Genomic DNA, 17,389 nt, shown 5'->3' on the forward strand with positions numbered 1-17,389 from the left:
GTAATTATTTACAAATCATGCTACCAGTATTGCTTCCCTAATATGCTCAGATATACTGATGGTACAATATTCCCTGTATGCTTTACCATTTATATAGGGTCATTTATTGACATGCAAGGAATTATGCCATTATTAATATCATTTTAAAGTGATATTAAAGTCTTGTTTTTTTTTTTTTTTGTTTAAAATAACAAACATGTTATACCTACCTGCTCTGTGCAGTGGTTTTGCAAAGAGCAGCCTGGATCCTCCTCTCCTTGGGTCCCTTTCCGGCACTCCTGAGCAGCTTGCTATGGGGGCACCCAAGCCAAGCCACTGCTCTGTGTGCCCATTCAGACATGGAGCCGTGGTTTGGCCCCGGCCCCTCTCTCTCTCCTCATTGGCTCACTGACTTAGATTGACAGCAATAATGCCCACTGCTGTCTCAGCCAATGAGGAGGGAGGGTCCCACACATATGAGACATCATTGGATAGAGATGGGCCCAGGCAAGTATTAGGGGGGCTGAGAGAGACTGCTGCACACAGAAGGTTTTTTATCTTAATGCATAGACTGCATTAAGATAAAAAGAAAACCTTCTGCCTTTAGAACCACTAAAGTAGAAGTTCAGCCTAAAACTATATAACTCTAAATCTAACTCTAAATCTATATAACTCTAAATCTAACTCTAAAGTCACATTCTATGACTAATCTATTTAACCCTGTAAAGCAAAAATAGCTATACTTACCTTTTCTGCAGCCGATCCAGTCCGGTCTCCAGTGGCAGATGCAGTGCGGAAGAGACAGCTGACAACGGCTGGGAAATGCCTGGGAAGTGATGTCATCCAAAGACTTACTACGGGGCTTCCATTGTCAGCTGCCTCTCCTGCACATGCCTACACAGAGAAGCCACCACTGACAGCTCAGTGTGGGACCAGACTGGATTGGATGTAGACAAGGTATGTACAGCGATTTTTGTTTTATAGGTTTAGATAGATTAGTCATTGAATGTGGTTGTGAGTAGATTTAAAGTTAGTTAGTTTTAGACTGAACTTCTACTTTAATTTATTTTTTACCACACCTGCAGTGCTCCCTAGCAATTTCTAGATAGGGATTACTACTTTTAGTTTTAATTTCCTAAACGGTAATTCCAGTCGAAACCTAGCTAAGCTTAAATATATCCCCACTTCCTTCTAAGCCTATGCCATCTACCCTGTAAAAGAAAAGATGCCTTTACTTACCTATTTGGAAGTCACACCAGTCTGGTCACATGATCTCTCCAGTGGCAGCTTCATTGTAGAGAAAACAAGTAGCGACAAAAGCTGCAGAGCCTGGGCCATGACATCACCCATAGGCTTACTATGGGGGCAGCTGTTGTCCGCTGTCTCTCCTCTACACTGAAACTGGCAATGGGAGCAGATCATGTGACCAGACCGAAGCATCCTCAGAATATATAAGTATACACATCTTTCATTTCACAGGGTAGATAGAATAGGCTTAGAATAGGGGTGGGAGCAGGTTAAGGCTTAGTTTTGACTGGAATTACCGTTTAAAGTAACATTAAACCTTCATATTTAAAATTAAAATAATAAACATGTTATACTTACCTGCTCTGCGCAATGGTTTTGCACAGAGCAGCCTGATCCACTTCTTGTAGGGTTCACACATCGGCGCTCCAGGCTCCTCTTCTTCGGTGAGTGCCCCCATAGAAAGCTGCTGTCTATGGAGCCACCCGTGTGGGCTTGCTCCCGAGCCTCTGTGTCTGTGTCCATTGACACAGACCAGGCAGCTCAGCCCCACCCCCCCACTTCCTCATTACAGCATCGGGAACCAATGGCCAAAAAAAAGTATGCAGTCCCCATAAATTCTTTACAAGTCCCTTATCCAAGCATGGATAAGATTTTACCCCAATCACCCCAATATTTCACCCCAACCACCCCAAAACATACCAAGCCACAGGCCCTGAACATAGTGGGTACCTTTTGGGGGGGCAGGCAAAGAGCCTTGTCCTCAAGTTGATGAGGACAAGGGCCTCTTCCCAACAACCCTGGCCCGGTGACTGTGGGGGTCTGTGGGCAGAGGGCTTATAAGAATCTGTAAGCTCCCTTTGACAATAAGGGGGTCCCCAGATACTGCCCCTCATGTGACTGAGTAAGGGGTAAGGGGTACAGATCTAGAGAAAAGAAAGACATTGAGCAAATCAATCCTTTGTATCCCTTCTATTGGGCCTATAATGAGATTTTCAGCTTCATTGACCAACAGATAGGCAGAAGGGCTGGGCTGAATTTACACACATCAGAATGTAACATCGTAACTACAAAAAAAAAAAAAAATGAATAACAAATGGATCCAGGACACCAATAATAAATTGCTAAAATAACTATTAGCTTGATATGTTGATAAAAATAACAATACTAAAAAAAAAAAAAAATCACAAAATATTGTAAGGAACTAACAGTTTTTTTTAATTATACAACCAATAATATTATAGTAAAGTACAATTTTCCCATTGCAGACAAGATGACAAAGTAATATCTAAAATGGCTTTAAAAAATAACCTGCAATATCTTTAAATCATAGCAAAACTGTATTTTAGGAATGTATTGGTTTTATACTGATGACAAAATGTTTTTTAATTAGAGAAGAATGCTAATACTATAAGCAACTATCTAGAGACACTTTGATGAAGATGTGTATGTATACACCATACTTTAGAGTTTATCAACCCTTTAGTGCAGGGACTCCTGGCTATTCCCAAGATCTTTCAAAACCTAGATAATTCCTCTAGAAATGTAAATGCCATTAAATTAAAGCAAGTAACCTGTGTTAAATTTCCCCAATTGCATTTCAGTAACAACATTCTAGATGTTGTAACAGTAAAAGGGATATTGAAAAATGACAACTGACAACTGTTTTCATTTTTCAGGCAGTCTTCCTTATCACTGCCCACTCCTTAGTATTAGCACTCAGTTTGCTGCTGGTGCACTTGTTAATGGCCCTGCTTTTTATTGTGGGAAGTGGTGCACAAATACCGTCATAATCACTTCCACTCTTCTTATTTTAAACAAAAGTTAAATATATTTAGAGCCATGTGGTAGACTGTGTGTCTGACCAACATACTGCAAAAATAACAGTTTATTCACACCAATGAGGTGTGAATGTAGACCCTGGTGAGAGAGGAATGTGTGTGATGGGGATCTATTGAACTTGCAGTGAAAGTAGTTATGTCTGAGAGGTTGCAGGTGCACTTTCATGCTACATTCACTCTAAGGGGCAGAATTCTCCAACAATGAAAGCACATATTGCAAGCAGCTCTTTTTATACTAGTCTCAGAAGAACTGAGACTTTATTACATCTATTTTACTTTTGAAAAGCTAAAAACCAAGACACATACAAAGAAAAACCCTCCTTTTGACATATACTAAGAGATACATGACATCATCCCATTTCATTACTCTACTTGTACAATTCAACAGCTACTCAACCGCCCAAGTACCTTACTGTAACTGCCATCTTATGTATTAAACATGCAAAAGACAATCTCACTGTTGAAGTATAATAGGGAACACAGCAATTTGTCTCACTAATCAGAAAATATGCTTATGCATCTAATATAAGCATAGATGGTATACTCAAAAGCAAGCCTATAGCACTGAAACTTGTAAACGCCCACAAGACAAATATGGCTTAATCGCACACAGCTGGTAGCTAAGGTAAATTCATTGGATGACAATGCTAGATTCCAAAACGTTACAATATAGGACCTTACCACAATAATTTTAAATCAATTAGATATTATAAAGGAAATGTATAATCATCAATGTATGTACAGTATGTACATTGATATTCAGACGGGCAAAATTTCACGCATGCTCGGAAACAATTTGACACATGCTCGGAAGCATTGAACTTAATTTTCTCGGCTCATCGTAGTGTTGTACGTCACCGCGTTCTTGATGGTCGAAAGTTCAGAGAACACTTGTGTGACCATGTGTATGCAAGGCAAGCTTGAGCGGAATTCCATTGGAAAAACCATCCAAGTTTTTTCTGACAGAAATTCCAATAGTGTGTACGCGGCATAAGCATCAGTCTTGTTTTTATAGAAAACATTTATGACTTTATTATACAAATGCTAGGATTTGTGCTAATCCAGAGGCTTCAACATTTTCTGAGACACTGACCTGGATTAAGCAGGAGGAGCTTCTAGTCCTCAGTTATTGGTCACATGCTCAGAATAAAATAAAAAAAACAGCCTTTGGGATACAGAGTTTCAATGAAATAATTAATATCAATACACTGTTTTAAATCTCATACAAGTATATATTTGAAATGACATCTTTATTATTTTTGGCAATAACATGGTGTGGGTGGAGTCATGGGTGACTCTATAGGCAAATGGGCTGCTTAGATGTGATAGGAAGGAAATGCTTGGGATAGAAAATTGTGACAGACCTAGCCAGGAGAGAGACTTTTGGAGGGGACTGAATGCTAGCCTCTTGCCGATCGATCGTGGGCCCTGGCATTTGGGGGAACGGTGCTCTTTGTGAGCTGTGTGCCTGGGGACCCTTGAGGTAGTATTACTGTGGATTCGGGTACTGGTCCCCCAGGACACACAGACTCTGGGGACCCTGGATTTGCCATATTAGAAATAGTGGTCGATTCATAATGCTGGGACAAATACTGTTGGGAGGTGCTGGTGTCAATTCCAGCCACCTGTCTGTCTGTTGCCTGCTAGAATGTGCATTGTAAATCAGTCTCTAGTATGAGATCTAAGAGTCATTAGATCCCCATTGTTGTTTGTGTTAATTAACTCTGCTATTGTGATAATGTTGATTGGGTTTTCTGAGCTACAAGACGGCCAGTCTGTCCTAAAGGTCATGTCTGAGTCATCTAGGCTGTCTAAAGGGATTAGTTAATTAGCCCATGTTAATTAGGTTTCTGGTCACAGATGTATGTTCAGAGTAATATGAGCCGGAGGTACGCACCCCCTCTTTTATTGTATAAAAGAGCCTGTATTTTTCAATAAAAGAGATTCCTGGTTGAACTTACATACAGCCTGCCTGGTGTTTGATCTGAGCTATCACAACTGGATTTGAACGGCACATAGCTGTAGTTCAATTCCCGGAGCATCGGATGACCGAACCATCAGACGTTGCAATCTGATTCTATAGTAGCAGAGAAGTGTCGGGAGAGTGGAATCGAGCGAGCAGGGGCTCGTTACAAAAATACACTGAAAACTGAGCATGTGCACTAACTGAAGAGAAGTGGGGTCTTGAACAGAAGAGGGAGAGAAAAGCAGGATCAACCAGGTTTTTTTCAAAGTACAGAAAATTAATCCTACAGTGACTGAGTGAGTATGAACAGCATGTAATACACCATTTGATAGTTTTTAATGATGTGGGTTTAATGACACTTTAACCACTTGCCGACCGCCGCATGACGATGTACGTCCAAACTTTGAAGGGGTATATCGTTGTTATGGCAGCAGCTAGCTGCCATAACCCCGGTATCCCTGTTTTCATGCGGCAGCCGGCTTTCAGATAAAAGTGGTCCCTGCGGCCGATTTGCGAGATCACTTTTATCGGTGGCGGGAGAGGGCACCCCCCCTCCCGCCGCGATCCGGTGCCGTCGGTAGCAGCGGAGGCGATCGCATCCATCTCCGTCCTGTGCCTGGAGATGAGTGAGGCTAAGATGGTGCCCACTCGTCTCCATGACACTGCTGGGCGGAAGCGACCTCAAAACGTCACTTCCGTCCACGCCTCTTAAAGGCACATTTTTTCAAATTACTTTTTTTTTAATTGCATTTTAGTGTAAATATGAGATCTGAGGTCTTTTTGACCCCAGATCTCATATTTATGAGGTCCTGTCATGCTTTTTTCTATTACAAGGGATGTTTACATTCCTTGTAATAGGAATAAAAGTGACACAATTTTTTTTTTTTTTTAAAAACAGTGTAAAAATAAAAGAAATAATGTAAAATAAATAATAAAAATAAAAAAAGAATTTTTAAAAACTCCCCATCCAGACGAGCTCGCGCGCAGACGCGAACGCATACGTGAGTAGCGCTCGCATATGAAAATGGTGGTCAAACCACACATGTGAGATATCGCCGCGACTGGTAGAGCGAGAGCAATAATTCTAGCCCATCCCCCCACAGTTAGAACCCCCCCCACAATAATGGTAGCCCATCCCCCCACAGTTAGAATCACTCCCTAGGACACACTTAACCCCTTGATCGCCCCCTAGTGTTTAACCCCTTCCCTGCCATTGTCATTTACACAGTAATCAGTGCATTTTTATAGCACTGATCGCTGTATAAATGACAATGGTCCCAAAATAGTGTCAAAAGTGTCTGATGTGTCCGCCATAATGTCGCAGTCATGATAAAAATCGCAGATCGCTGCCATTACTAATAATATAAAAAAAAATTATATTGAAAATGCCATAAATCTATCCCCTATTTTGTAGACGCTATAACTTTTGTGCAAACCAATCAATATATGCTTATTGCATTTTTATTTACAAAACATATGTAGAAGAATACATATCGGCCTAAACTGAGAAAGAAATGTGTTTTTTTATATATTTTTGGGGGATATTTATTATAGCAAAAAGTAAATAATATTGCTTTTTTTTCAAAATTTCACTCTTTTTTTGTTTATAGCGCAAAAAATTCAAAACGCAGAGATGATCAAATACCACCAAAGGAAAGCTCTATTTGTGGGAAAGAAAGGACGTCAATTTTGTTTGGGTGCATTGTCGCATGACCGTGCGATTGTCAGTTAAAGCGAGGCAGTGCTGTATCGCAAAAAGTGCTCTGGTCAGGAAGGGGGTAAATCCTTCCAGGGCTGAAGTGGTTAAAGACAAAGACATGATTTTAATTAGCTAATTTCATAAAATCATCTTCCTGATGTACTTTTTTGAGCATAGGCAACTGAAGTCATGTTTTTAATTTCAAGAATTGTTTAAACAAAATGTATGTTGGCCCTGATGAAGAGGGATTTGTGCTTGACCCCCAAAACATGTTGGCTGTCAACCTCTAAAATACCTTTTTATTGTGAAAAATACAAATTAATATCTTGGCAAATCCCTATGGCTTGGCCCTCTCATCCTTTATCTTCATATCTGTCTATGTAAGGACAGCTTCATTTTATATTTATTGAACAATGGTAAAGGAAAGTGATTGTGCGTAGACACAAAAGACTTAAAAAAAAAAAAAATCATACAAAATATAAAACCTGACTGTTGGTTAGACACTGGAATAATTCACAAGGGATTGTGAATACATTTTTGCATTTTTTATTTTCTATGTATTTCATGAATACACATGAATCACACTTAATCAAAGCATAACTATATTTTCCCATAAAATCAATGATGTAGATATTTTATTTTGCAAGTGGAAAATATGCAGATGTCACAACAAGAATACAACATATCCCAATGCATGTAATCCTTGATATAAATTAATATGCTATTAAATATTAATCTTTTAATCTTAGCAAAAAGCAAAGAAAAAGGTTATTATCTTTCTGAATGTAATTGCATATTCACAAGACTTATTCATGCGTAAAAGAAGAAGTGACCCCTAAAGTCACCCTAGTTCAATTCTTTATTCATTTTAAAATTTTAAGTAGTTCTTAGATAAAAATAGTATAATTATTCTTACTTATCAAATGTAAGTATTGTTTTCCTTCTCAGGTAGTCTTTGCCTGCAAAAACAACTGAAGCATCTCAAAACAGGAGGAAATTAATTAAAAACATCTGAGACAAGTTCTATTTCAACTCCTGACTGTTGCCCATGGCAACCAATCAGCTTCTATCTTTATTTTTTTTCGCACAGCTTGGAAAATTAAAATGTAAAAGCTGTTTGACTGCAGTCCATGTTAGACAACATTGAAACACTTTTTATTAATTCCCCGTTATGTACATACTATGAGTAAAGCAGAATGTAGGTTTAGATGCAGTTACTAGAAGTGAGAAAAATAAATAGTTTTACTTGCATACTGTATAGTGTCAATGTATATAACTTAATACTTTATTATATGGTACTCATAACAGTTCCTGCCCAAGAGGAGCTTTCAATCTAATTTCTAGTTTTTTTAATATTATACTAATTCCATGACAAAGACAGTCATTTCTATTGAAGCTCATTCGATGTGACCCAGCAACTAAGCAATATCACTGGTGCACAGAACACTGACTTGCAGACACGCTGTTTGGTGTTGACAACTACAGAAGCAGTTGGTTGGAACTTCAAATTCAGTGGACCTTATTGTCTACTGGACATAGCCTTAGCAACTTCAACCTATCATAAGACTGTAAGAACCCTATAGTATGGGTTCTATTAAGATCATCTGATATTAGATTTATTGTCCAAAAGTAGTGGTGCTTTCTGATATAAATCTATGATTCTGTTAACTTAACTACGATTGAGTGAAGCATTTTGAGCTGTGAATATATGCAAGCTGCAAATTTAAAAATGTGAGCTTAATTCACACAGCTAACGCCCCAAATATCCTCACCAAAAGTGACAATTATTTTCAGCTTAGTCCAATGAAATTTGAAAACTGCAGTCACATAAATTAATTAAATTCCTTCTTGCATTAAATCTTTGTGAAATGAGTCTTAAGCTGCCTTAGATGGGTTGAAATTTGTCCAACTCAGCAGGAACAGGATGAATTTTGATCCATCTATGGCCATTCCTGTTCCAGAAAAGTCAATCTAAGAATTGGCTTTTCTCAAACAGAACTGCTGGAAAATTTTCCCTCGATCAGCGCATGCAGCCATAGATTTGTTTATTCTGACAGCAGAGGAGTCTCTGGTGTCAGAATGCCACAGAGCAGTGGGGAGCTTTCCTCCCATCCAGAATCTGTGTGTTTTTTTTCTGATTAAAAAACAAAAACAAAAAATCTATCTATGGCCAGCCTTATATCTCCTTTGGATTCCTAAGTATGCACAGTAAATGACTAAAACAATGAAAAAAAGATATTGGCTTGTGTTTTGTATGTTTTTGTAGCTAAATATAAGATAAACCTAAGCACCATGTTTGCATCTATTTACAGATGTGTGACTAGTACAGGCAGTACCTAAGTTACAAACATTAGACTTACATATGATTCATACTTACAAACGGAGGGAGACAACAGGAAGTGAGAAGAAATCACCCCCTGGGAAGGGAAATGCACTCCTGTAAGAGTTATCATGGGAAAAAGGTGTCTTCACCAAAGCTTTATCACCAAGGCTTGTTTCCACAACAACCCAAAATTTTCAAAATCCATTTGTCACAAAAAAAAGTAAATTTTTCTTTTTGGCTGGAGTTACACTTAAAAATGTACCTGTTCCAAGTTACATACAAATTCAACTTAAACTTCAATCTTGTTTGTAACCTGGGGACTGTCTGTTATTTGAAAGGTGATTGTCTTGATTAGATTTCACAACTATGACACTTGCACATATACGCATTTTAGACCAGCTTATCATAAGTCAGTAATGCCGCGCACACGCGAGCGGAATGTCCGCCGGAAAGGTCAGACGGCAGCTTTTCATCGTGTATTCCGATCGTGTGTATGCCTCATCGGACTTCTTTTTTAGAAAATTCTGACGGACCTAGAAATAGAACATGTTTTAAATATTTCCGACAGAACCAATTCCTATCGGGAAAATCGCTCGTCTATATGCTGTTCCGACGGACCAAAAACGACGCATGCTCTGAAGCAAGTACGAGACAGAAGCCATTGGCTACTGGCTATTGAACTTTCTTTTTCTAGTCCTGACGTTAGTGTTGTATGTCACCGCGTTCTTGATGGTCGGACTTTGGTCGGACTTTGGTTTGACCGTGTGTAGGCAAGACCGCTTGAATGGAATTCCGTCGGAGAAACCTTCGGAGTTTATTCCGACGACAAAACCGGTAGTGTGTACAGGGCATTAGAGTAGCAGCTGCCAAAACAGAGAACCAGGAATAATTCAACACAAATATTGGGTAAAGAATATACAAACTCCATGTAAGTGATGTGATGTTAACTCTAGATACAAAAAGCTGCAAAGCAATTATGCCAATGATTCAGCCACTTAACAAGTCCACCTTTAGCTTCATGCCAGTAAACAGCTAATACAATTCATAGTGAAATCAGAAAGTCTACTCAATTCTAATTATTCAAGGTCTATTACATTTTTACCATAGCATCATTGATGCTATGCCATAATCATGCAGTGAATGGATAGCATGCAAGCTTGTTCCAAACTTCTTAAATGCAAATTTGATTAAGACATCATCACTTCCATGACATGGCTAATAAACACCTAATAACAGGTTAGATCTACAGTGTCATAGAACGCGTAAACAATAAAGCATCCTGTTAGCTAAACTTTTGTCATCCTAGTGCAATTGATTATTACAGCAAGATTACTATGCAGACATGATCCTGCAAATTACATGTAAATTACATGGATTAGTCAATGCTCGGACTGTTGTTTTGGAACTGAGTAATAATCTGTTAAAAAACTGCTACAGACAGGTAATCTTTGGAATAATAAAACTTAAAAGTGCCAAGGCAGAGCGGAATCCATTAAAATCCAGACTGAAAGTCTCCAGTTTTGAGAACATTATGAGAGATTCAAGAAAATTGCCGTACCATAATTGCAGCAGTCAGACCTCAGTGTCAAGAATTGAAAAGAGGGCAGTTGTGAAACATTAATCAAAAACAGGCTTTTGTCGATCACCTCTCAATCAGAGAAGTTTGACACAGTAAGAAAATAAGAGTGTTTGCTGGAGGTATTATTGAAAGGTGAATCAGATCACAGAATGCTTTCCATTTGGTGGCTAGCCCTTACAAATTTGCCATGGCTGTTAAAATATGAATCTTTGTCTACATTGAAGGTAATGCTGCAATAGCAGATTTATAAGACCAGATGAGCAAATATGAGGAATTTTTCTTATGGCAGCCAGTTAACTGCAGTCTGCTCACATAATTTGCCATACAAACATCTTTGTCATTCTGAAGCTTCCCTCCAACCACTCTGTCCCACCCCTTTCCCACCGCTGCCACCTTTCCTGGGCTCTACCTTCCCATCGCGGAGAATGGGAGCGATGCGGCTGGTGACAATTGCTGCACTGAACAGAGAGAGAGGAACTGACATTGTTCTTTTCTTTCTGTAATCCTGAAAGCAATGAGTATTTTGTCACTTCTGGTTCCGCCTCTTTGATTACCTGGCCGCTAGGTTTGATCGGCTGCATGGGAGGCTAGAGGAGAGATTGGGGGTCTAATAGACCCTTGATCTCTTCATAAAGAAGACCTGTTACAGCCCATGCTGTCACAAGGGATGTTGTTCATCCCTGGTGATAGCAATAAAGTTAATCCCCCAAAAAAAAGTGCAATTTTTTTTTTTTTATAAAATAAATAATAATAAAAAAAAGTAAAGCGCTTTTGCGCTGTGCTTTCGTGCAAATGCGAATGCATACGTTACTCCCGCACTCATATGTAAACGGTGATCGCACCACACATGTGAGGTATTGTCACGAACATCAGAGCAAGAGAAATAATTCTAGCACCAGACCTCCTGTGCAACTCTAAATTGGTAACCTGTAAAGGCATGTAAGAATTATAAGCATCATAGTTTGACATGTTATGTATCTATTTACTTGGCGTAACATCATCTTTCACAATATACAAAAAAATTGGGGTAAATACTGAATTTTTTTTAATTCATTAAAGTGTATTCTCTCAAAAAAAAAAATTGCATTTGAAAAACCGCCATGCAAATGCTGTGTGACATGAAAAATTGCAACGCCCACCATTTTATTCTATAGGGCTTCTGCTAAAAAAAAAAATATACATACATACATATATATATATAAAAAAAAAAAATATATATATATATATATATATATATATATATATATATATACACACACACACACACACACATACATATATACACACACACACACACACACACACACACACATACATACATACATAATGTTTGGGAGTTCTAAGTAATTTTCTAGCAAAAAAAAGAAGATATTTACATATAGGAGTGCAATGCCAGAATTGGCCCTGATACGAAGTGGTTAATAATGCCTTAAAATTCTTATTTAGATAACCGAGTACACTTATCTCCATCTTCAGTCTCCCTGTTCCTCATTCCTTTGTGATTTCCAAAATATTAGGTAATATGCCATGTATTGAACAAATGTTATGATTGGTAAAATTTCTAGAAGAATAAAATAAAAATGTGGAGATGTCATATTTAGTAATGTGGGTCCAGTTATCTCAAGATCACAAGAATGTTATTATGATTCGAAGATTTTCTGCAACTGGTCCACAGCCCTAGGGCCTCCATCTTAAACTTGTGTCTCTTTTTTATCAACTGGAGTCAGGGTTAATTTAATTTAAATCAATTTTTAAAGAGCAACTGTCATCTCTGTCCTACAGTGGCTCCTCCTCTGACCCATTGTTGACTCACCGACAGTTCCATTTACTTTAATGGGACGGCTGGTGATGCGGCAGTGACACAACAAGGTGAGGGACATGGCGGCAGCAGGTGAGTGAATTTTCATGGCACACCTGAAAAGATTTAACAATTTTTGTGGCAAACAATTTATTTATTTTTACATATATATTTAATTTTACCTTAAATGTGAAGGTACTGCGCCAATTGATTAGTGGCAGTTAATTGTGGCTAAAGTCTATTTTTTTCATAAGCGGGGAAAAAAAAGAAAGACTCCACCAGGGCTGCCAGTCCAAGTGTTGAAGCAGACTCTAAATCTTAAGTTAACACTGAAGTGTGGACAAAAGAGAAAAGGGTCTAAGTCTATAACAGTGTAATAGTATCTCACAACATTTATTAAAAGAATCAACTCACATGAGGGAGGATGTATACAGGCACATCATACAATAAGTGTTGCTGGTGAAGTCGAAACAGAGGTTGGTACACAGGTACAGTGTTCGGAGAGATTGAGAAAGGAGCATTGCGGCCTCTCTGGACTATCACTCGTGCTCTGAAAAAGTGTTGCGTCATTTCCTTTTCATCAAGTCCTCCCATCCTGGCCCAGTGGGTTTGACGGTGACTCTGACCATTGTTACAGTCTTTTGCTGACGGCTCCCTGCAATATCCCACTGCACACATGCAAATCTCTTGCGGCACACAGTTTGAGAATCACTGTTCTAGGGGCATCTGGCATTTTCTTTCCCGTCTCCAAACACCCCTCTATGTTAGCCTATGTGTCCATGCAAACATAGGCTTTTAGCTGCATTTAGTGGCAGGATATTTTAGAGGCAGGGAAAAAAACGCTACCAGTGCATCCAGGAGCAGCAGAGTTTGGGCAGAAAAAAAACGCTTGACATTAGTAAAAGCTGCTAGAAGCTGCCAAAAGCACCTAAATGCTAGTGCTTAAGCACTAATTAATTTCAAAGGCCAGAATAAATTATTTATTCTGGCCAAAAAAATAAATTAATGCCCAGGAGCTTAAAACCTGTAAAAGCTCCTAAAAGCTTGTAAAAGATTTAGACACTTTTACAAGCTTCAGGCATTTTTTTCTGCAAAAACGTTGCTGGCTTTTTGGAGAGTTATAAAATGTCCTGTGTGCTTGAGGCGTAATGTTGACTTTTCTTGGAGAGTGTCCTTGGATTTTTTTGTTTGTTTTGCATGTGTTACATTCTTAATTTCTTTAGCTTCAGGCCCCTTTCACACGATCGGACCCGTTCAGGTCCGCCTGTCAGTTTTGATGGCGGACCTGAACGGGCGCTCCATGCTAGCCTATGGAGCGACGGATGTCAGCGGAGACATGTCTGCTGTCATCCGACCCGGTCCAATCCACAAAAGGCAGACGGATGGCCCTACATCCAGATCCGTCGCTGGCAGATTGGATTGGGTAAGATCTGATGAAAACGGACATGCTGTCCGTTTTCATCCGATCCCTCCATAGGCAGCAGCGGTGCCTGACAAGCCCCTCCCCGCTCAGTGAGCAGAGAGGGACCTGTCATCCGCTGGCTCAGCGGAGATCAACGGAGAGATATCCCGCTGAGCCGGCGGACCGAGGCGGGCTCCCTGGAAACGGAGTCCGTCTGGTGTGAATGAGGCCTTACTGTCTTATTTTTTTCCCATTTTACTCAAGTGTTGTTTGCCTGATTTACATTTGTACTTACAAGACAATAGAGGTATGCTAACACCAGGGCCAGCCCGACCATGGGACCCGGTGGGACCATGGGTCCTGGGCGGCATTTTCAGAGGGGCGGCAAACTCCCGCCCGCTCCGCTGCTTATTTCAAGGCACCGCTGCTGCCTATGGAGGGATCGGATGAAAATGGACAGCATGTCCGTTTTCATCAGATCTTACCCGATCCAATCTGCCAGCGACGGATCTGGACGTAGTGCCATCCGTCTGCCTTTTGCGGATTGGACCGGGTCGGATGACAGCAGACATGTCTCCGCTGACATCCGTCGCTCCATAGGCTAACATGGAGCGCCCGTTCAGGTCCGCCGTCAAAACTGACAGGCGGACCTGACTGGTCCGATCGTGTGAAAGGGGCCTGAAGCTAAAGAAATTAAGAATGTAACACATGCAAAAACATACAAAAAAATCCAAGGACACTCTCCAAGAAAAGTCAACAATACGCCTCAAGCACACAGGACATTTTATAACTCTCCAAAAAGCCAGCAACGTTTTTGCAGAAAAAAATGCCTGAAGCTTGTAAAAGTGTCTAAATCTTTTACAAGCTTTTAGGAGCTTTTACAGGTTTTAAGCTTCTGGGCATTAATTTATTTTTTTGGCCAGAATAAATAATTTTGAAATTAATTAATTTTGAAATTAATTAGTGCTTAAGCACTAGCGTTTAGGTGCTTTTGGCAGCTTCTAGCAGCGATTGGGCCATTAGAGCACCGGTGTGTACTTTTACTTCCTGGTGACAGTGGAATGCATGATAGGGCGCCGGAAATGATGGCCGTGTCGCCTCTCACATCTTGCATCATTTCCGGCTGATGACATCACGTCCGCCCCATCATGTGTTCCACCGCTACCAGGAAGTAGAAGTACACACACCAGTGCTCTGCATCTACTAGCCCGATAAGTCCCCGTGAAATAAGCAGCGGAGCGGGCGCTGTGTATCTCTCTCTCCTCCCCTGTCCACAGAGTCCCTTCTTGCTCCCGACATGACAGCCACTACAGTGGGCATCGGAGCTGCTGTTAGAAATCATGGGGCCCATACAGCCTGACGGGGACCCCTTTGACCCGGTGGCAGGCGACGTGGCAAGTGACAAGCTGCATCTGCTGACAAGTGCCAAGGCAATTGACACCCTGCATCTGCTGGCAAGTGACATGCATCCACTGACAAGTGACACACTACATCTGTTGACAAGTGACGTGGCAAGCGACACTGCATCTGCTGACAAGGAACAAGCTGCATCTGGTGGCAAGTGACATGCTGCATCTGTAGACATGTGACCTGGCAAGTGACATGCTGCATCTGTAGACATGTGACCTGGCAAGTGACAAGCTGCATCTGTTGGCAAGTGACAAGCTGCATCTGCTGACAAGTGATGTGGCAAGTGACACGCCTCATCTGCTGACATGTGACGTGGCAAGTGACATGCTGCATCTGCTGACAAGTGATGTGGCAAGTGACATGCTGCATCTGATGGCAAGTGACCTGGCAAGTGACACGCTGCATCCGGTGGCAGGAGACAGTGGCAAGTGACACACTCAGGCTCCCACTGATTCTGCATTATGGTGAGTTGAACTATTTTATTATATATTACAATGTAATAATATAAATAATGCACTTCAATAATCCTGACACCATAAAAACCATGGTGCTGTGATGATTGAAGCACCAACGCCAGGTGTTTGGAGTAAAGTGGGCCGGTCTGGATGAAGTCCAGGGCCACATTTTTGTCCCAGTCCAGCCCTGGGCAGAGCACTCGCTGCCATACCCACACAGCGGATTGCCTGCTCATCCTCTCCGCGGCTCCCCCCCATTGCTGCAGACAAATGCCATGTCGGGACAAGAGGCACAAACTGCAGGAGAAAGTCAGCTGTATAGCTGACGGCCAACAGCGTGAAGGGGGAGGAGCTTTCTGCTGTGAGCAGAGACCCCATGTTGGAAAAGGCATCACTGGATGCATAATTGACACTGTAAGCAAGCGTCAGCGCCATTGATCCCATGCCCACCACCACTGCCTCTGACTAAACACCCCCTCCCCACCACCACATCTGCCTCTGACTGAACATCCCCTCCCCATCACCGCTACCTCCGATTGTACCCCCCCACCGCTGCCTCTGACTGAACCCCTCCTCCCTAAAGCCACATCTGCCTCTGACTGAACCCCCCTCCTGATCACCTCTGCCTCTGTCTGAACCCCCACCACCGCTGCCTCTGACTGAACCCCCACGACCGCTGCCTCTGACTGGACCCCCCTCTCCACCACATCTGCCCCTCACTGAATCCCCCTCCCCATCACCGCTGCCTCTGACTGAACCCCCCCACCGCTGCCTCTGACTGAACCCCTCCTCCCCACCACCACATCTGCCTCTGACTGAACCCCCCCTGATGCCTGTGTCTGAACCCCCTTACCACCACAGCTGCATTGGATGGACCCCCCCCACCACCACCACCACCACCACTGTTGCATGTAAATCTGACTTCTTGATACATTTAATTTTAGCTTTAATTGTCATGATATAAAATAATGGATGTGGGGGCCTTTTGGTGAGCATGATTTTTTTTGGGGGGGGGGGGGGCATTTTATTCTTGGGCCCAGGAAGCACAATGTCTTGGGCCAGCCCTGGATAATACTTACTCAGGAGAAGGCTAATTATTTTGTCAGTGTTGGCAACTACCAAAAGTCGTCATGTTGCTTTATGTATCCCTTTTTTGATGTGTTATAGGTAAATGCATTCTGTGTTAAAAAAAGGCGATGCTGTATTTCTCACACTTGTGCTGACAGCTCTGCAATGAAAGAAACCACAGCTGAGCTGTCAGTGGCAATAACTCATGATCTGATTCAACAAGGCTCATTCTCTCTTCTTCACCAGCAGCCTCCAGTTCTGTAAAAAGTATACTTGGGAGACAAGAATGCAGTATAGAGGTTTTCAAGGGCAGGGAATTTGTTGTTTAGCTGTGGCCTAGTCACGATGTCTATTCCATAGTTATTGCACATCAAAATTACATTTTACTCTCAGGCAGAAAATATGCTACTAAAATGCAACACATTGGGTCTGTAATACAATAAGACCCTTTATAGTTATGTAATGATATAGGGGTATAGCCTCAGGCAAATTTGATTATGTTTCTATGTACTAGTATTAAGTTATTAAATGAAATACAACACATTTAAAGTTCTTTAGAGACATTCTGCTTGTGCACATGAATTATTTAACCCAAACATCAAATGTATTCAACATATGTAAATA

The 17,389-nt window shown here is 41.1% G+C and overlaps 1 protein-coding gene across 2 annotated transcripts in view; it reads right to left on the reverse strand.

The window, feature by feature from the left end:
* The window catches only part of SPOCK3 (SPARC (osteonectin), cwcv and kazal like domains proteoglycan 3), a 570,427-nt gene that overhangs the window by 222,303 nt on the left and 330,735 nt on the right, over positions 1–17,389 (reverse strand). The gene's annotated exons all lie outside the window — the stretch shown is intronic.

This window comes from Aquarana catesbeiana, linkage group LG01, assembly GCF_042186555.1.
Source record: "Aquarana catesbeiana isolate 2022-GZ linkage group LG01, ASM4218655v1, whole genome shotgun sequence".
In the NCBI taxonomy this organism is placed as follows: domain Eukaryota; kingdom Metazoa; phylum Chordata; class Amphibia; order Anura; family Ranidae; genus Aquarana; species Aquarana catesbeiana.